The sequence below is a fragment of the Mustela erminea genome, chromosome 18, assembly GCF_009829155.1.
Source record: "Mustela erminea isolate mMusErm1 chromosome 18, mMusErm1.Pri, whole genome shotgun sequence".
NCBI lineage: Eukaryota > Metazoa > Chordata > Mammalia > Carnivora > Mustelidae > Mustela > Mustela erminea.
Window position 1 is genome coordinate 14,078,793 of NC_045631.1, and position 22,018 is coordinate 14,100,810.

The window sequence follows — 22,018 nt, forward strand, 5'->3', positions numbered from 1 at the left end:
AGCATCATATGAGCTGAAGGCAGACACTTAACCAACTGAGCCACTCAGGAACCCAGGAGTTTATTAAAAGTACTGATTCCCAGAATCCATTCCCTGAAAGTTTGTTTAAATAAGTCTGGGTTATGGTCCACAACCTGCCCTTTGTTTTATTTTTTGACAAGCAGTAATCCAAGTAATCTAGTTGTGGATCTGTAGATGTAACAGTCCCTGAAACAACTATGAAAATGCCTAGGGGATCTCGTGACCTATGGTATTTTTTATAGGATCTACTCACTCACTGTAGAAGAAATGCTCAAGAGTACAAGTGTATTTAAGCTAACTTTGGTCAGTATTACCCCACCAATAAAAATCAATCTTGGGTCAGAATTCCTCCTAACTCATAACTGGTGGTGATTAAGACACCCCACAAGCATCTGTCTTGGTGTGCTAAGAAAAAAGATGAAGTGGCAGGGAGTGGGTGAAGAAATCTCAGGAAGTGTGTGAAGAAATCTCAGGAAATCTCAGGAAGTGTGTGAACAGTCAGCAGAAGCAGATATATAAAACAATTACTTTCTCCCGCCCTCCAACCCTGCCAAAGATGTCCATGGACTAACGTCAGGAACCTGTAAATAGGCTACATTACATGGCAGAAAGTAATTAAAGTTGCAGATGGAACTGGCTTAAACATAAAGAGATTATCCTAGATTATCCAGCGGGTCCAACATAATCACAAGGGTCCATTAAATGTAGAATAGGGAGGCAGGAGGTCGGAGTCTAGACCGGCCATCGTTGGCTTTCAAGATGGAAGGGGACCCCAAGCTGAGGAATGAGGGCAGTCTCTAGATGCTGGAAAAGCCTAGGAAATGCATTCTCCCCTACAGCCTCCAGAAGGAATGCAGCCTTGTCAATATACTGATTTTAGCCCAGAGAAACCCACTGCAGGCCTCTGACCTCTGAAACTGTACAACGCTATGTTTGTGTTGTTTTAAAAACAGCACACTTGTGCTAATCTGTGGCAGCAATAACAGTAAACCAATGCACATACTAGCAAATTACCCCATTTTCTTACCTATATCCATGGGTCATTCTGTATTTAAACTGTCCGTGCTGCCCTGATGTCCACCTAAAGGTATCTTTGCTTGTTGGTCTGATAATTTCCCAGCACTGACAGATCTAGAAAGAAGGAACGATGTTCATAATGGAAAGTATACTTTAATTAATTAATTAATTAATTAATTAATTTGTCAGAGATAGCACAAAGAGATAGCACAAGCAGGCAGAGGCAGAGGGAGAAGCAGACTCCCTGCTGAGCAAGGAGCCCAATGTGGTGCTGGATTCCAGGACCCTGGGATCATGACCCGAGCTGAAGACAGAGGTCACCCAGGCATCCCTGGAAAGTATACTGTAAAAATCCCAGTATTTAAAATAATAAGGGAGATTTAAGCCAAGCCACAAAAGGGTTAAAGGGAAGTCAGAGAATAAGGAGACAAAAAAATAGATACCAGACAATTCAGGGCAGAGACGTATTTCAATAACCCAAACAAACAAAAAGCAGACAGAGAACATTCAGGAAATTCAGTGAGGACTCTGTATTCAGTCACAGGAAGCACCTGTGGTTTTCAGAGATTCTAAATGTATACAGTTCATATCATTACCCAAGTGGCATAGACCAGCTACTAAACTAATTTGGTCTGGTCTGTCTTTATTGTAGACATATATGTACTATTGCAGTTTTCACACTGAAGGCTGGGAGGAAACGGTGTCTTTTACCTGCCAAACACTGCTTTGTTCTGCTGCTCAGGCTTCTGCCTCTCACCGCCTTGAGCTAGGAGACAATGAGGGCACTCCCGTGGGTCACTCCCGTCTTTAGTCTGCCCTTCAAGAGGGCCCGTGGCGAGTCACCAAGGCTAGCAGGTTGGAAGGCGCTTGCGTTTTAGGTATTTTGAAAGGAGCCGTGGTCTGAGGAAACACATGCAAGCTGGTTACTACATCGCGTGCAGCATTCAGAATTGTCAGACCTAAGTCAGACCTCGATTCATATCCTGACTCTTCCACTGACAGCCTCTGCGGCCGTGGACAGTTCACTCGTTCTCTCTAGCCTCAACTTCCTTTCTTCGGGAATCAGTGGGATCATGTATAAAAAGCATTCGGCATGAAGTACTTAGACTGTGCCTGGCTCACGGCAAGTCCTCCTTAAATGGTAGGAATTCAATATCACTATGAATCTTTTTTTATCAAGCACAATAGCCCCCATCGTGGCTTCACGTTCTGTGGCCAACCCTGGTCGGGAAGCAGGTGATCCTCCTTCTGATACACTGTCAGAAGGTCAGTGGTAGCCTAACACTGGGTCACATGCCTACGTCACTCCCTCACTTCATCTCCCCACGCAGGCCTGCTGCCACCTCACATCCTCTGCTTCTCCCTCTCCCTGTGCCCCTCCTGCCATCAGTTGTGCTTTCTCTCTCTCTCCAATAAATAATTTTTTTAAAGATTTTATTTATTTGACAGCAATCACACGGGGGCAGAATGGCAGGCAGAGGGAGAGGGAGAAGCAGGCTCCCCGCTGAGGAGGGAGCCTGATGTGGGCTTGATCCCAGGACCCCGGGATCATGACCTGAGTGGAAGGCAGATGCTTAACCGACTGAGACACCCAGGTGCCCCAATAAATGAAATCTTAAAAAACAAACTGCCCCATGACTATTATATATTATATATATTTTGGGTGTATTTTGAGAGAGAGAGAGACCACATTCACTTAACTTTCACTGTGGCCTATTATAACTGTTCTATTTTATTAACAGTTATGGTTATTAATCTCTCACCATGCCTAACTTATAAATTAAACTTTATCGTACTGTCTGTGGTTTCAGTCAACTGCGGAGGGTCTTGGAGCATATCCCGGGGGGAAAAGGGGACTACTGTCTCCAGCTCAGCTAAGCTACCCCACAGCACTGCAGACTCCGCGTCACTCCATGTGCCCATGCAGCTGCAGGGCCTTAAACGGACACTGGCCCCACACGCCAGTTCAGGCCTTCGAGAGCATACTGTGGTCACAAGTACATTTAAAGTCTGGAGATGACTCCTCCAATACCCCTGGTGGTCTAGTCTCACCCATCCCCCAGGCTTTCCCCTTGGATGCTGCACACACAAAGACTCCTGTGGAGCTTACTAGAATCCCATTTTTTTGGCTCAAACTGACCAATTCTGCTTTAGCTCAGGAACCCCGAAGTCCTCCATCCTGGACCCTAATAAAGGCATGTGCCCCGGGTCCTGTCTCTGTCTGCACCTGCCTGGGCGTCCCTGTGTAGCTTCTTGAGGCATGCCAGGTACTTCTGCCAAGACATATGAGCAACGGACTTCTCTGCTCCAGTCTCTCTGGTGGTCTGCTGCAGGACCTGAGCTCACCACACGGCCCCCCGTGCTCCACGTAACGAACGTTAACTGAACAAAGTCGTCATGCTGACTAAGGAGCTTAATGAACACACCTTAGTGGGAGAGCCAATGATGGTTGGTAAAGGAGTTTTAAAGAACCAGTCCGAACTGCGAGGAGAGGACCCCGTGTGCTTGGTGGGAGAGGTTCCGAGGCTGCCGGGCCGACTGGGCTGAGGTGAGTAGCTGTACCCAGCCCCGGCGTGGGACGGGCACACGGGGTCCGAGTGCTGCTTTCTGAGTTTCTGCTTGTTCTGGTAGATGTCGGTGAGGGTCGGAGTGCTCTGCAGCCTAGCGCCCGACAGGAAAGGCTGTGGTGACAGAGCCGGTGGCACTGGGGAACCTGCCATAGACACACACGCAGGTTAACCCAGAGCGCAGGCAAACACTGAAGAAGTCAGAGGACTCGAAATGGGAAGTCTAATGAATGTCAAGTTCTTCAGGAGCTATTTTAAAAATTGTGTATTTGGCAAGAGATGATTTTGGGAATAGGTGGTAATGGTGGTGGGTACGTTAGCCACTCTTAGTAGCAGCTAGCAGATAACTCTAATTAGCACAAGAGAACCACATCATAAATGATCAATGTCAATAAAAACTACAAAAACCTGGGTGCCTGGGTGCCTCCGTTGGTTAAGCGACTGCCTTCAGCTCAGGTCATAACACTGGAGTCCCAGGATCGGGTCCCACATCGGACTCCCTGCTCGGCAGGGAGTCTTCTTCTCTTACTTACCTCTCTCCGCTCATGTTCTCTCTCCCTCTCTCTCAAATAAATAAATAAAATCTTAAAAAAAAATCCCAAAACTACGAAAACCTCTGTTGAACCGAAACCAAATGATTTCTACTTTTTATGTGAATGCACACTTGGGGAGATCAATGTATTACTCTCTTTTCTCACCTAGAAGCTAAAAGAAACTTTTCAAACCAATCCAGAAGAACCCTTTATCTGATTAGATAATACACTTCTCTGGGATTTTATTTTACTTGTCTAAAAATCACAAGCATATATAGATAATTTAATTATTTTTATTAGTCTCATGAATGAAATTCATTTGTAACCTAAAGCGTCCCTGTTCTCCACAGAGAAAACCCTCATCCACAGGAACTCTTGCCTCCTCAGGGGACACTGCAGTAAGAGCCCGAGAGAAACAGGGTCCTGATATGGTGAATGGCTGGAATGGCAAGAGGACTGCCCCGCACAGACCTTGTTGCCAACTTCAGGTCTACTAAGCCCAGTTACAAATTCTTTGGAGTTTGTTGCAAGCCAAACTACCACCAGTAATTTATAGGTACGGACCTATAACCATAATCTTCCCAAAAAGGAAATTGGAGCTTTTGCTACTGACCGCTTCTAGCCTGCTTGTGCTCTCTCTTTCTCTGACAAATAAAAAAATAAAAAGTAAATATTATAAAATAAAGTATACTTTCCATTATGAACATCGTTCCTTATTTCTAGATCTGTCAGTGCTGGGAAATTATCAAACCAACAAGAGAAGATATCTTTAGGTGGACATCAGGGCAGCACAGGCAGTTTAAATACAGAATGACCAATAGCCTAATCTCATCCTAAATCTGGTATTTAATCTTTCAGAATTGGGTTCTGCCATCTCTGTGTTTGTGTACATGTATATATGCATAAATATGCACATAGAAATAAATAAAATTAGTAGCAGAATGTTATAAATCTGGAGAAAGTTATCTAAGATTTATTTTTAGGGAAACACAAAATGTGAAAAACTGAAAAACTAAGAAAAAGTGCTTCTCTCAGTGACACAGGATTCCTTTAATTAGCCAACTCCTCAAATTCACATTAAAATTTGACTAATAAAAGTGTGATTTGCACGTATTGCTGCTGCCCCTGAACAATTTGTTACTTAAACTGTAACCCCTGGAGGATTTTACTAGTTGCCAAGCACATTTAGATATGGCCTTAAGAAACACTGATACTGACAACAGGTCTTTGGGGAGAAGGACGATGTACCACCGTGAAGCTGTGCAGCTGGGGATGCCTGGCTCGCTCAGGGCGAAATGCCGCCCCTTCACAGAAGCTGGGCAGCTGGGAACGCCTGGCCGGCCCAGGGCGGAATGCCGCCTGCTTCAGGGAAGCCGAGCACCCGGGTACGCCCGGTCAGCTCAGGGTGGAAAGAAAACCGCCTGCTTCCCCTTTTCGTGATCGCTCCTTTCTCTTCCCAGAAGTGCTCGTTCTTAGTTAGATGAGTCCTTTGAATGTGCTTGGTTAACTATAAACATTACCCTCCGCCTTGCTGACCTGCAAGACGTGACTAACGTGTGACCTTCATCAATCCTTCTGTTGGCTATTGTTTTCTATCTAATAAAAGTGAGACTGTGGAGTTGCTCGAGGCAGCAGTCCTTTTCGACTGTTGTCCCGTGCTCCCAGTCTTTTGCAGCTGACTTGTTTGTGCCTAATTCTCTCGTTGCCGTCGCCGACTGGAAGCGGCACGTATCTTTTATATATTTTATATTAAAGCAAATAAATTATATTTCTTGTTTATCTCATGCTAACTAGCAGCTGTTATCAAGAACAGTATTAATCAAAGGAATAAAATTTCATTTTCTAGATTGGTTTTCTTTCCTTTATTTATTTATTTTTTTAAGATTTTATTATTTACTCGACAGAGAGAGAGAGAGAGACAGTGAGAGAGGGAACACAAGCCAGGAGGGTAGGTGGGAGATGGGAGAGGGAGAAGCAGGCTTCCTGCCGAGCAGGGAAAAAACAGAGAGCTCAATCCCAGGACCCTGGGATCACGACCTGAGCCGAAGGCAGAAACCAACTGAGCCACCCAGGTGCCCCTAGATTGGTTTTTATTATCTATGTGACAATGATCAAAATTTAGCTCAGTTAATTAATTCCCAAGAGAAAAGATACCTAAAGGAGATATTTGATTAACTATATGATATGCTAAAGCATATTAAACCAAGATCCTAGAAAGTAGGACAACAGATAGAATATTTCATATCAGTTATATTCCTTTGGTAAGACTAGAAAAACATAACTCAAATCCACTTATAACAGGATTAAAATTAATATGCCAAACAGATCTCCTACCTGATGAGTTTCTACTCCTGGATTTGTGAGCCTGAGGATGTCCACAGCAGCACTGACTCAGCTGCTCCGGAATGGTCCCAACTGTGAGCAGGGAAATGGGGAAAGGAACGAGAGGTGATTCAAAACCAGTGCCAGAAGGAGCAGGTAAGACACGCACCAATTATACAGTACATGACAGTCGGCAAAGCCGGATGAGCAAAGCTTTATTTCAGCGGGCACTTTCTGACCAGCGTGCGGGGTGCGGGGTGCTGGGCACACAATGGTCTAAAGAACCGCAGAATAGGCCTTGAAACAAGGGTGGCAGGAAAGCAAGCCACGGGAACAAACTGATGCCTGCAACCGGTAGGTCACTTCAGACCGAGAAGGAAGGAGCTGGCGGTGTTGGAGGCTGTGGAGCTGCAGGGGGCCCAGCCAGTGGACCGCGCAGCAAGCAGGTGGCCCAGCTGCTGTCGCTCTGCACCCACCAAGCTCCTGCTGCCCGTCCTAAGCCTTGCTCCGCCAGGCTGCTCGCAGCCAACACCTGCACGTGGACGTGGCACTCATTCAGGCTGGTTCAAGCAGGTCAGGAAATTTGGACCATCAAGTGCTTGGGGACACTCCTGGGGCCTGGCTAAAATGTTCTTAGAATTAATTCACTCTAGTCAAGGCTCCCCTGCCCACTCCTCCTACCTCCCTATCTCCCTCACAGGGGTCAGGGCTACAAGGAGGTCTGAAGGTGCTCCCCCAGAGCCCTCCTTTCCCTGCCCCCACCGCACCTATCCCAGGCGCCTCCCCCGTCGTTTTGGCACGTCTCTGCAGCTCCCTTCTCTGCATCCACCTCTGAGAGCCCAAACCAACCAGAGGAAGAGCTGGGAAAGCTCAGTGAGATGAATTAGACAGGAGACATAGGTCTGTAACCGGGGGGTTACACAGGCAAACAAAGGTTAAATCCCGAGGAGGGGCCTTTTCCTGGAGGGCAAGGACAAGACTTGGCCCTTGTCTGGGGAGACTCTGAGGTGCCTCAGGAACTGCTTGAGGGGGTGAGGGAGGGCCAGGATTTTGTTCAGGAAGATTTTTCAGCTAAACAGCAGCTTCAGAACTACTGCAATAGGCATGGTGATACACATTTTTAAAAACTATCATTATGGTGGGTTTTTTTGAATCAGGGCTCCTGGGCATACTTCAATCCTTCTCCCTCGGCCTCCTCTTGGAATTTCTTCATGTTCCCTACTCCTACCTCAGCAGTTTTGCCCAAGAGTGGAGCCCTTTACAGGGGTATAAAAATTTATCTTTAAGAAGTAAAAAAATACATATCTATTTATATGGGGGGCCCAGTTTGTGACCTGCTGCCCTGGGGCCCTCTCTGCCCCTGACCCCACTCTGCCCCACGACACCGGTGCTGTCTCCCTCAGATTCTGCAGTCTCAGCTGCTTTGGCCTGTCTTGCATGTTTTCTGAAGTTGGAGCATTTTGTCTCTCAGTTCATGAAAACTGTGGTTTTAGGTTCGTTTTCCTGTTTGTTTGGGGTTTTGTTGCCTGGGCTGTGGGGCTGCTTGTGCGGTTTCCCCCCTTGTGTCCTGCAGACTTCCCAGGCGAGGTGGAAAGACCTAGGCTGAAGCTGCCGCCATCTTCCTCCCGGAGCTGGAAGGTCCCCCGGGGACCCAAGCCAGTGCTGCTGTACACAAGAGTGTCTCTTAATCCTTACAAATCTGAGAGGTCAGTAGGGTAGGAATTTCATGCAATTATTATCTAGGGTTTCTGATTTTGTGTGTTTGGAGCCCAAACCCAGTGGAGATACTTTTTATCCATGAGATCCATTTTACATTTCCAACAGCGGTCCCAACAAAGACAAACGTATCTGGGGATGCTGACATGGGCCGGGGAGAAGGTAGAGAGTGGGCGGGGTACGATATGGCTCCCCATCAGCTGAAACTCACTGCCATCATGAGCCACTGCTCCTAAAGACAGTGTCATATCAGATCTGCTACAGTGGAAAAAAGGTGAAAACAACAGTTCCATTCTCCTTACCCAAAGGGGAAGGTGAGTAAGGCCTGGAAGACCCAGTGGAGAGTCTTCGTCCAACTGTCTGCACTGTGTCTGCAGGCACCAGGGAGCAGGATCCCAGCCGGAGGAAGCCCAGTGGGCTGGTGTTGACCCTTGGTACCACTGCAGATCTGAAAAGAAAAATAAATGACTCCCTCTCTGGCAGGTTCTGGGCTCTCCTATTTTCTAAAATTTCCTAACAACATGTCAGGGAGTAGAACTTTTAAAAATATGTAATATAATCACATGGAACAAATAGAAAATGTATAAAGTTATATGGCGTGAAGTCTCCCTCCCATCCTTATATTCCGTCTGCCTACTTCTCGACACTCCCTCAGTCCTACTCCAAAGGTTACCACTATTTTTAGTTTCTAAGATATCCTTTCAGAATTCCCTAAGTCATATCAGCAGCAAACAAACTGAAAATATTATTTTCATCTTGTTTTAACAAAGGTAATGTATACCATACCAACTATTTTGTTTTTTTGTTTGTTTTTGGTTCCCTTTATACACTTAAAATTACTGAATATCCCAGAATTTTTTTTTTTAAGAGAGGAAGAGAGAGGGGATTGGGGGTGGAGGGGCAGAGGAAAAGAGAGAATCTTAAGCAGGTTCCACACCCAGCACAGAGACCAACACAGGGCCTGATCTCATGACCATGAGATCATGAGCTGAGCTGAAATCAAGAGACAGATGCTTAAATGACTGAGCCAACCAGGCACCCCTATCCCAGAGTTTTTATTTATAAAACTTGAATCTATTGAAACTTACTGTATGAGAAGCTAAAACTGAAAAAAACTGGTAATTAAGAATTCATTAAGAAGAATAAACTTATTACATGTAATGTAAGATTATGAAAATTAATTATATTTTCCAAACAAAATAAATTCATGAGAAGCATGACACTGTTTTACATTTTTAAAATCTCTTAATGTCTGGCTCAGTAGTTGGGATTCTCAGAATTGTTGGTGTATTCAATCTTTTCTATAGCACATATATTGGGGGACATGCCTAGAGAAAATCCAGCCTTACACAGACATGTAGCCAGAAAAGGGAGGAATATTTTGGTAGCCTTTTCAGATTTTTGTGATGCTTGTCTTGGAGACTACACCAAAACTCAGCCATTGGACTCCTGGATGATCTAAAAGAATCACTGCAATGTGGAATCTGAAACCATGCCAATGAAATTTTGTTTTATACTAGGCTCTAATCCTTTGGAAGGTATCTTGTGCTTGGACTAGATTTTTTTTTATCCATGCAGGATTTTTAAACATTTGGCATTTTGAATGAGTATATGCAGGTATTCCAAATGTTAACATATCACACAGTATCAAAAAGTCACATCCATAACAAAATATCACCGCAAATCTTAATAGAAGTGGCCGTCAAGGCATAAAAGAAGCTGTCAAGATCACAGTGGTGAATATGGTGAGTATATTTTCAAAAATTCTAATTTTTGCTCAAGAGCTCAAATTTTATGTCACTTGTTTTCTAGGAATGGCAGACTTCGTTCAACTGTTCTCAACAAAATGGCTGCCCAATGCCCACAACTGATAGCCCGTCAGCTGTTCTCCCATGAAAAAATGGTGTTTCCATGAAAAACGGGGTGAGTTCAACTTGCAATCATGAAACAATCATGAAAATGCTTTTCCTTAAAAGAACTACTCCAATGTGCACCAAAAGTGCTTTATGCCCACAAGCTACTTAAGGTTGCGATTTTCAAAGAGAAATAGTAACTTTTACTGCTTCCTTAAAGACATTCCTTGGTACCACTACTGTGTGGTGGTAAGAGATATGAAAAATCAGAGTGCATTTGGGTGCCACTACCTTGATGCATTTTAAGGCACCAGCAGTTTGCATGTCATTGCTTCTGTATCATTAGTGCATATGTCAACATAGCGAAAAAAAGCAAAGAGTGTCCCAATCATTATGAAAACAGTCTTGACCTCATGAACACACAAACCACACTTTGAAAACCACTGCTAATTCTGCTATCGCTTTTCTTTTCTCATTTTATAATATGCCTTGGAAATTTTTCTACCTCAGTACAGAGAGAGCTTCCTTCCTCTTGAAGGAAGGTGCTCCACTGTCACAGATGGTTGTTAAGGACTCAGTCACTTACTGGTGGGCACTTGGCTTATTTCTTATCCTCTGCTATTACCAAATTAACAACCTGTATATATGTAGCTTCATACACAGGCAAGGACTGTGTAGCTACAGAATAAGTTACCAGAAGTTCAAGTGCTGGGCTCAAAAGATATATGCATTAATAATTTTCACAGGTTTTGCACCAAAACATCCTTTGTAGAAAGCTCTCATGAGTTTTCATCTCATCCTATGACATCCTTTTTCCATTCATTCAACTATGCATTTGGTGAGCCCTTTAAATCTAAAATCATGTACTCTCCAATTCTAGAAAACTTTTTCTTGATTATTTCCTGGAAATTTTCTTCTTTAACTTGTTCTTTCTGGAATGCCCACATTCCATAATGCTGGAAGAATATTTTTTATTCATAGTTTCCATCTTCTTTATTTGATTCATCTATTTCAGATACAGTCTCAACTTTGTCTTTCAACATTTATTTATTTTTTTTTTCAGTTATATTTTGGAATGTCCAAGAAGTCTTTTTGATGTTGATTGTTTTCAACAGCATTCTGTTCTAATTTACAGATGCAGTCTCTACCCTACTTCTCAGGGTACACATATTCCACATAAGTTTTCTTTTCTTTGTATTCTTGCTATTTCGTCCAGATTGCACTTTTTTGTCTTCAGCCTTATGCCTCACTTGCAGCTCTCCCTTCCCTGAGCTCTGGGGGCTGGGGTCTCGGGGGCACCGTGGGGCACTCTGATGCTGGCCCTACTATAGTGGGGCCTCCATCATCTTTTTTCTGTTTTCCAGAAAGGTGCTGAAACCTCTCATCCTCTGAGCATGTGTTCTTATCTAACTTATCTTTGTGGACTTAGACCTTTTTGTTGTTGCTACCTTAGTGGGGTTTCAGGATGTAGAGGAAATGAATAATATTTAAATGATCTGTACAACCAGTGAGGTTTCATCTTTAATAAGTTCTTCCTTAATTCTTAAGAATTATTATATATACATATCCTACTATATCATCCAGCTAAGCTTAACCACCATTTAAATAGATTCATTATAGGGATGCCTGGGTGACTTAGTGGTTTTGGGCTAAGGTCATGATCTCAGGATCCTGGGATCAAGCCCCACAACGGGCTCTCTACTCAGCGGGGAGCCTGCCTCCCCACCTCCAAATGCCTCTCTGCCTACTTGTGATTTCTGTCTGTCAAATAAATAAATAAAATCTTTAAAAAAATAGATTCATTACAGAAGTTTTTTATTCTTCAATTTTGTATACCTCCATGATACACACAGGTAAGAGATTATGTTAAACCATGGAAATTAACAGATCTTTCAAAAACAACAAATTTTTTAAAAGAAAAAGATGGAAAAAAAAATACTCACTTACCTTGGAGAACCATGTAGATTTGTGCCAGAGCTGGCAGGAGATGTAAGATTCTGCTCTATGCGCTGGTAATTCCTTATCTGAGTAGGAACTGGAATTGGTGCTGTCTCACTGTGAGGCGACACAATGGGCTGACACGGATTGCAACAATCATGAATTGAAAAAGGAAAGAAATCCAAGTGAGACTGTTTCTCTTTCATTTGACACCTTGATGATATTTAGAGAAAATTCTAGAAGAGACCAAATGATCATGTTCATGTGAATAAAAAATGATCATTTCAAAAACAAGGCCAAAAAAAAAAATCACACTGGAACTCCCCAGGCATTTATAAGCCCTTTGAGGACTAAGAATCATAATAAGAATTGGAAAAACGTTCCTCTGCAACAGTAGGAGAAGTCTGTAGGCTGGCAAATTTCTGTTTCATCTGCTTACGTTCTGATATTCATTATTATGTGAGGAGAAAAAAATATTTCTAGGAAAATATGCTGGGTAAAAGAACAGGAAGTTCAAGAGCAAAGATGACTGGAATGTTTACAAAAGTCATGAATGCAGTAAGCATTCCCAAACAACTCTTTTAAAAAGATTGAAAATAACACTGTACAACTTTCAAAGCACATGACCGATCTGAGGTCTACATGTTGAAGTGTTAGTGCTGGGTTTCTGTAATAGCCTCTCTCCTTGCTTTTCATAAATTTGGAAACAGTATGTCCTTTTGATTCAATCTACAACCTATGAAAAACATCAGAGACAATACTGGACCTTAAAAAAGATGATTTATTTCATTCTTCTGTCTGTCTATAATACTAAAAAAGCCCCATGAATCTAACATTTTTTTCTCAAATTACATTGCAGATACAAAGAGATTGGATACCTAGTTAGCTAACAAACAGGATGATTATCTTTTAAAGTGTCACTTTAGGGCTTTCTGAACCATTAGAGTATCTCATATTTAAATAAAAAGAAAATCTCATCCATCATAGAGATCATAGCTGCTTTCCCCAATAGCCATTCGCCCACTCTTTCTTACTAGCAGAACTCAAATTTTATGGAAGGTGTGGTTTGCTCAGTGAAATTATGATACATCCCAGACTCCTTTGCAGCCATCTCTCTCTCTCTCGGTCAATAAGGTCTAAGTAGAAGCCTTCTATCCATTCTTCCTCTTTCCTCCTACCCGGAATGTGGTACACTTGCTGGAGCTTCAGCAGCTACCTCTGAACCATGAAGAACAGGCCAAAAGAACCAGAGACAAATTCCTTGAGCCACAGAAATGAAGGCAACAACCAATTATTTTGACTTCTCATCCTGTGAGGAAACTACATCTTTGGTGTTAACCACACTGTGGTTGGGACAGTTGTTTCTAGCTTTTAGTCTATTAGCTCTACTCTTCATTTAGGTAATTCCCATTAAGTATCATATATTTATTTATCCATCCATCCTTCTGTACTGAAGTACAGTCGACACGCAATGTTATATTAGTGACAAGTGTAACATTAACTATCTTTTAAATACAATGATTTGTGCTTTTAATATTTAGTATATACCTGATTGAAATTGACCTATAACCTGAAAATTAAACAAAACAAAACAAAAAACTTCTACTACTGAAAACTAAACAGCATTACCAGACTTCACTCGCCAGCCGTAGTGCCTGCAACCTAGAGCACACAGGCCTTAGAGCCCAAGTTCCACTGAAAGGCCAACCAGCAAGGCCATCAAGGATCAGAATGTGAAAGAAGAAATATCATCTTTCTACGGTCTCACTTCAATGAGTAAGTACACTGTTGGTGTACATCGAGGGCTTTTTAAAAAAATATACATTTTCAATTTCTGATATTTTTCCTGTACTAGTTAATCACCAAAGGAAAATTAGAGTGGAATAAAACTACCCCAAGAAGTCAACTTAGCAACTTCATACATAATGCAAAGCCCCTCTCCCAGGGAATCTCAGGCAATCCTCCCCCAGCATGTGAGGATGTGAGCAGCCATGGCAGGTGTCCTGTAAATCTGGTCTGTCTGGACAGAATCTCCAAGCACACTTGCTCTGCCTACACAGTCTTCCCTGGAGTAATTCCCAGAGCTCCAGCTAGCTAAGACCACTGCAGCCACTTTTCTGTCTAGCTTTATATTAATAACACTATTCAACCACTACCTGACTCCCTAAGCCCAAGGTGAGGAGAGGGCAGGTCTATGCAGGCCCCGAGTCTCCAGCACGAGTGGAAAGTCATCTTTGACCTGCATTAAATACTAGAAAGACTAGGCAGTCTGCCCAAAATAAAATATGCTGTTATTTTATTGAAATGAAGAGTTTTTGTCTAGAGGTCAGACATTTTCCTGGAAAGAAATGCAGTGAAATATTTCAAAATAATTTCAATAAAAGTGAGGTTCTAAGGGAAGAATGAGATATACTACCACTAACGTTATAAAGACTGGCCTACGAGATGATAGTTGTTATGACATGGAGCTCCAGGATTTTAATGGCTCTGCAGAGAATATGTCTTGTTCCTGCATCAGACCATTTTGATTTTGCATACAGCATAATTTTAATGTATTTGTAATAATCTGTTTCCACATGCACTTAATATCCTGTGGTAGAGTGTATGATTTTTTTCAAACTACTCACTACCTCTCTCTGAACCCCTTTCTACAGCCCCTAGTGTGTGTACTCCTGCCACAAGCCCTGGGCAGCAGGCTGAGAGAGCAGCTCCCATGGGGGACATGCTGTTTCCTCTGCAGAGCAGAAGCTGTCAGAGCCATTATACAGTTCTGCTATCACTATTGTTTCCCTCTCTTGGAAGATCGGCATGTCCTAATTCTTGTATAGAGTCTGAGACAAAAGTACCAAAAAACTATAGATCTATGTTATTATTAGGAACACATAAACATGCAATTTGTGACATCAGGAACATAAGGGGGAAGGGGGAGTAAACTCCCATACTCTCTATAGTAGAATTTTTGTATGCAACTGAAGTTCAGTTTAAAATGGATTGTTGCTTTTTTTTTTTTTTTAAGATTGTATTTACTTATTTGACAGAAAAACAGACAGAGAGTACAAGCTGGGGAGCAGCAGGCAGAGGAAGATGCAGACCCCCTGCTGAGCTGGGAGCCTGATGTGCGATTTGATCCCAGGACCCTGGGATCATAACCTGAGCCAAAGGCAGAAGCTTAACTAGTGCAGCCACCCAGGACAGGTGCCCCATGGATTGCTATATCTTTTTTCTTTCTGATTTTATTTATTTATTTGAGAGAGAGAGAGAGAGAGAGAGAGAGAGCACAAAGAGGCAGAGAGGCAGGCAGAGAGAGAGGGTGAAGCAGGCTCCCCGCTGAGCAGAGAGCCCAACTGGGACTTGATCCCAGGACCCTGAAATCATGACCTGAGTGGAAGGCAGAGGTTTTATTTATTTATTTGTTTATTTATTTATTTTTAAATTAATTTTTTATTTTTTATAAACATATATTTTTATCCCCAGGGGTACAGGTCTGTGAATCACCAGGTTTACACACTTCACAGCACTCACCAAAGCACATACCCTCCCCAATGTCCATAATCCCACCCCCTTCTCCCAAACCCCCTCCCCCCAGCAACCCTCAGTTTGTTTTGTGAGATTAAGAGTCACTTATGGTTTGTCTCCCTCCCAATCCCATCTTGTTTCATTGATTCTTCTCCTACCCACTTAAGCCCCCATGTTGTATCACCACTTCCTCATATCAGGGAGATCATAGGATAGTTGTCTTTCTCTGCTTGACTTATTTCGCTAAGCATGATACGCTCTAGTTCCATCCATGTTGTCGCAAATGGCAAGATTTCATTTCTTTTGATGGCTGCATAGTATTCCATTGTGTATATATACCACATCTTCTTGATCCATTCATCTGTTGATGGACATCTAGGTTCTTTCCATAGTTTGGCTATTGTGGACATTGTTGCTATAAACATTCGGGTGCACGTGCCCCTTTGGATCACTACGTTTGTATCCTTAGGGTAAATACCCAATAGTGCAATTGCTGGGTCATAGGGCAGTTCTATTTTCAACATTTTGAGGAACTTCCATGCTGTTTTCCAGAGTGGCTGCACCAGCTTGCATTCCCACCAACAGTGTAGGAGGGTTCCCCTTTCTCTGCATCCTCGCCAGCATCTGTCATTTCCTGACTTGATGATTTTAGCCATTCTGACTGGTGTGAGGTGATATCTCATTGTGGTTTTGATTTGTATTTCCCTGATGCCGAGTGATATGGAGCACTTTTTCATGTGTCTGTTGGCCATCTGGATGTCTTCTTTGCAGAAATGTCTGTTCATGTCCTCTGCCCATTTCTTGATTGGATTATTCTTTGGGTGTTGAGTTTGCTAAGTTCTTTATAGATTCTGGACACTAGTCCTTTATCTAATATGTCGTTTGCAAATATCTTCTCCCATTCTGTCAGTTGTCTTTTGATTTTGTTCACTGTTTCCTTTGCTGTGCAAAAGCTTTTGATCTTGATGAAATCCCAATAGTTCATTTTTGCCCTTGCTTCCCTTGCCTTTGGCGTTGTTCCTAGGAAGATGTTGCTGCGGCTGAGGTCGAAGAGGTTGCTGCCTGTGTTCTCCTCAAGGATTTTGATGGATTCCTTTCGCACATTGAGGTCCTTCATCCATTTTGAGTCTATTTTTGTGTGTGGTGTAAGGAAATGGTCCAATTTCATTTTTCTGCATGTGGCTGTCCAATTTTCCCAGCACCATTTATTGAAGAGGCTGTCTTTTTTCCATTGGACATTCTTTCCTGCTTTGTCGAAGATTAGTTGACCATAGAGTTGAGGGTCTATTTCTGGGCTCTCTATTCTGTTCCATTGATCTATGTGTCTGTTTTTGTGCCAGTACCATGCTGTCTTGATGACGACAGCTTTGTAATAGAGCTTGAAGTCCGGAATTGTGATGCCACCAACGTTGGCTTTCTTTTTCAATATCCCTTTGGCTATTCGAGGTCTTTTCTGGTTCCATATAAATTTTAGCATTATTTGTTCCATTTCTTTGAAAAAGATGGATGGTACTTTGATAGGAATTGCATTAAATGTGTAGATTGCTTTAGGTAGCATAGACATTTTCACAATATTTATTCTTCCAATCCAGGAGCATGGAACATTTTTCCATTTCTTTGTATCTTCCTCAATTTCTTTCATGAGTACTTTATAGTTTTCTGAGTATAGATTCTGTGTCTCTTTGGTTAGGTTTATTCCTAGGTATCTTATGGTTTTGGGTGCAATTGTAAATGGGATTGACTCCTTAATTTCTCTTTCTTCTGTCTTGCTGTTGGTGTAGAGAAATGCAACTGATTTCTGTGCATTGATTTTATATCCTGACACTTTACTGAATTCCTGTATAAGTTCTAGCAGTTTTGGAGTGGAGTCTTTTGGGTTTTCCACATATAGTATCATATCATCTGCGAAGAGTGATAATTTGACTTCTTCTTTGCCGATTTGGATGCCTTTAATTTCCTTTTGTTGTCTGATTGCTGAGGCTAGGACCTCTAGTACTATGTTAAATAGCAGTGGTGATAATGGACATCCCGAAGGCAGAGGTTTTAACCCACTGAGCCACCCAGGCACGCCTGGACTGCTATAGCTTAAAGATATTTTACGTAGTCCCAAAATTAATCACAAAGAATGTATCTATAGAATACACACAGTAGGAAATGATAGAGCATGTCACCACAACAAGATCAACAAAACACAGAGAAAGATATTAAGAGAGAAAATGAGGGGCAAAACGAGCCCAAGACATACATAAAAATAACAAAATGGCAAAAGTAAATCTTCCCCTATTAGGCTTAAAGAAAAGGATTGAAAAAGATATCCCAGGGATGCCTGGGGGGTGCAGTCGGTTGAGCAACCAACTCATGTTTTCAGCTCAGGTAATGATCTCAGGATTGAGGATCTCATGTAAGATTGAGGGCCATGTCACACTTTGCACTCAGTGGGAGCCTGCTTAAGATTCTCCCCCCCTCTCCCTCTGCCTCTCACCTCCACATGCGTGTTCTTTTTCTCTTTCTCTCAAATAAATAAATCTTTTTTAATTCAAAAAATTTTAAATATTTTATTTATTTGACAGACAAATAACAAGCAGGCAGAGAGGCAGGCAGAGAGAGAGGAAGGGAAGCAGGCTTCCTGCTGAGCAGAGAGCCTGATATGGGACTCGATCCCAGGACCCAGGGATCATGACCTGAGCCAAAGGCAGAGGTTTTAACCCACTGAGCCACCCAGGCACCCCTTAATTTAAATTTTAAAAAGACTTTATTTATTTATATGAGAGAGAAAGAGAGAGAACATGAGAGGGGTAAGGGTCAGAGGGAGAATCAGACTCCCCACTGAGCTGAGAGCCTGAAGCAGGACTTGATCCTGGGACTCCAGGATCATGACCTAAGCCAATGGCAATCACTTTATCGAGCCACACAGGCGCCCAATAAATCTTAAAAAAAAAAAAAAGAGATATTCCATGCAAATAGTAACCAAAGGACAGCAGGCATGGCAATATTAATATCAGACACTTTCAGTCAAACACTGTTACAAGGGACAAAAAAAGACATTAATAAAGGGTCAATTAACCAGAAAAGTATAACAATTATAAATATTTATGCATCAAACATCAGTGCTCTGAAATACATGAAGCAAGTATCGACAGAATTGAAGGGAGAAATAGACAATTCCACATTAACAGCTGAACAATTCAATACTCTGCTTTCAATAATGGACAGAGCAACCAGATGAATGAGCAATAAAGAAACAGGACTTGAACAACGCTCTAGACCCTGTAGATATATATAGAACACCCTCCTCACCACAAACAGAAGAATACACATTCTTCTCAAGTGCACACGAAACATTTTCCAGGATAGACCACATATTAGGCCACAAAACAAATCTTAAAATTTTAAAAGACTGAAATCATACAAAGTATCTTTTCTAATCACAATAGATAGAAAGTAGAAATCAATAGAAGAAGAAAAACTAGAAAATCCACAAATACATAGAAACTAAAAAACACACTCTTAAACAAACAATAGGTCAAAGAAAAAATCACAAAATAAATCAGAAAATATCTTGAGAAAAATGAAAATATAAACACAACATTCCCAAACTTACAGAATACAGTGAAAGCAGCACTAAGATAGATGTTTATGGCTGTAAATGCTAACATTAAAAAGAAAAAAACCAAACTCAAGTAAAAAACTTAACTTTACCTCTCAAATTATAAAAAGTAAAAACTAGGAGCACCTGAGTGGCTCAGTCAGTTGGGCATCCAACTCTTACTTTTGGCTCCGGTTGTTATCCCAGGGGTTGTAAGATCAAGCCCCACTTTGGGCTCCATTCTCAGCAGGGAGTCTGCTTGAAGATTCTCTTCCTCTGCTGCTTCCCCCACTCACACACACTCAGACACTCTCTCTCCCAAATAAATAAATCTTACCAAAAAAAGTACAAACTAAACCCATTTCCAAAAAAAAAAAAAAAGGAAATCATGTAGATTAGAGCAGAGATAAACAAAACTGAGAAAGCAGAAAAATTAAACTAAGAGTTGGCATTAAAAAAAAAATCAACAAAACCAACACTTAGCTGGGTTAAGTAAGAAAAAGAGAAGACTCAAAATCAGAAATGAAAAAAGGAATAACAATGAATGCCACAGAAATAGAGAGGATTATAACAGAATACCATGAACAAACAAGTGCTTGCCAACAAGTTGGATAACCTACAAGAAACTGATAACTTTCTACAAACACACAGCCTACCAACTTTGAATGATAAAGGAAGAGAAAATCTGAATGGACCATAACTAGTTAAGGAGATTGGATCAGTAATCAAAACTTCCCAATAACAAAAAAAGCCCAAGACCAGATGTTTCACTGGTGAATTCTACCAAACATTTAAAGAATTAGCATCAACATTTCTCAAAATCTTTCAAAATATTAGAGAGGAGGAGACACTCCCGAACTCCTTCCATGAGTTCAGCATTACATTAGTACCAAAGCCATGCATAGATACTACCAAAAGACAAAAACAAAAACAAAAACAAAAAACCACAACAGTTTCCCTGATGAAATTTGATGTAAAAATCCTCAACAAAATGCTAGCAAACCAAATTCAACAATACACTGAAAGGATCATGTACCATGACCAAATGTGATTTATAATATACCTACATTAATGGAACGAAAGACAAAAAACATATGACCATGTCAATTCATGCAGAAAAAGCATTTGACAAAATTCCAACATCCTTTAATGATAAAAAGCATTTAGCAAACTAGGAATAAAAAAAAATTACCTTGACATAAAAAAAAAACATATATAAAAAGCCCATAACTAGGGGCGCCTGGGTGGCTCACTGGGTTAAAACCTCTGCCTTCAGCTCGGGTCATGATCCCAGGGTCCTCAGATCAAGCTCCGCATTGGGCTCTCTGCTCAGTGGGGAGCCTGCTTCCCTTGCTCTCTTTCTGCCTGCCTCTCTGCCTACCTATGATCTCCATCTGTCAAGTAAATAAATAAAACCTTTAAAAAAGCGCCCATAACTAATATCATACTCAATGGTTAAAGACTGGAAGCCTTTTCTCTATGATCAGGAATAAGACAAGGACACCTGCTCTCACTGCTTCTACATAGAATTCCTAGCCAGAGCAATTAGGCAAGAGAAAGAAATAAAAGGCATTAGAACTGGAATGGAAGAAGTAAAATTATTTCTGTTCATGGATAACATGATCTTAAATGCAGAAAGCCCAAATGATTTCACACCAAAAAAGCCATTAGAACTAATATATTCAGCAAAGTTGCAGTATATGAAATCAACAGACACATATAAGTAGCATTTCTATACATTAACAATGAGCAATGAAAAAGGGAAATTAAGAAATCAGTGCTATTGGGGCAGCTCGGTGGCTCAGAGGGTTAAGCCTTTGCCTTTGGCTTGGGTCATGATCTCAGGGTCCTGGGATCAAGCCCCGCATCGGGCTCTCTGCTCAGCAAGGAGCCTGCTTCCCCCTCTCTCTCTGTCTGCCTTTCTGCCTACTTGTAATCTCTGTCTGTCAAATAAGTAAATAAAATCTTAAAAAAAACCCCAGAAAAGTGCTATTTACAATAGTATCAAAAAGAATAAAATACACAGGAATAAACCTATTTACAATACTTTTTACAATACTATTTTTTACAATTTTTACAATACTCTATTTATAATATGTTTTACAATACAATACTATAATGCTTTTTTGATACTATTTACAATAGTACCAAAAAGAATAAATACAGAGGAATAAATCTAACCAAGGAAGAGAAAGTCTTGCATATTGGAAACCACAAAACATTGCTGGAAAAGTTATAAATGACACCCTGTCTTTATTGACTAGAAGATTTAATACTGTAAAGATGTCAATAGCACCCAAAGTGATCTATACAGATCAATCCTATCCTTACCAAAATCTCAATGGCATTGTTTTGCAGAAATAGAAAAATCTATCCTGAAATTCACATGTAATCTGCAGGGACCCTGAATAGTCAAAGAAATTTTGGAAAAGAAAAACAAAACTGGAGGTTTCATACTTCCTTATTTCAAATCTACAGTAATCAAACCAATATGGTTGGCATAACGACAGACACAGAGACCAACAGAATGGAATAGACAGCCCAGAAACACACCCTTGCATATATGGACAAATGATCTTCAATAAGGATGCCAAAACCACTGGATGGAGACACAAAAGACAGTCTCTTCAGAAAATGTGAAAACTAGGTATCCACAGGCAAAGAATGCAGCTGGACCCTTACCTTATACAATATACAAAAATTAGTTCAAATGCATTAAAGAGCTAAATATAAGACCCCAAATTATATAACTTGTAGAAGAAAACACAGAAGAAACAATTCATAACACTGGATTAGGCAATGATTTCTTTAAATGACACCAAAAACACAAGACAACAGAACAAAAAAATAGACAAATGAGACTATATCAAATCTAAAACTTCTATGCTCAAAGGACACATCAACAGAGTGGAAAGAATATCTTTGGGATGGGAGAAAATATCTGTAAAT

At 41.3% G+C, this 22,018-nt stretch overlaps 1 pseudogene; it reads right to left on the reverse strand.

Moving 5' to 3' along the window:
* The window catches only part of LOC116577784, a 56,624-nt pseudogene that overhangs the window by 15,066 nt on the left and 19,540 nt on the right, over positions 1-22,018 (reverse strand).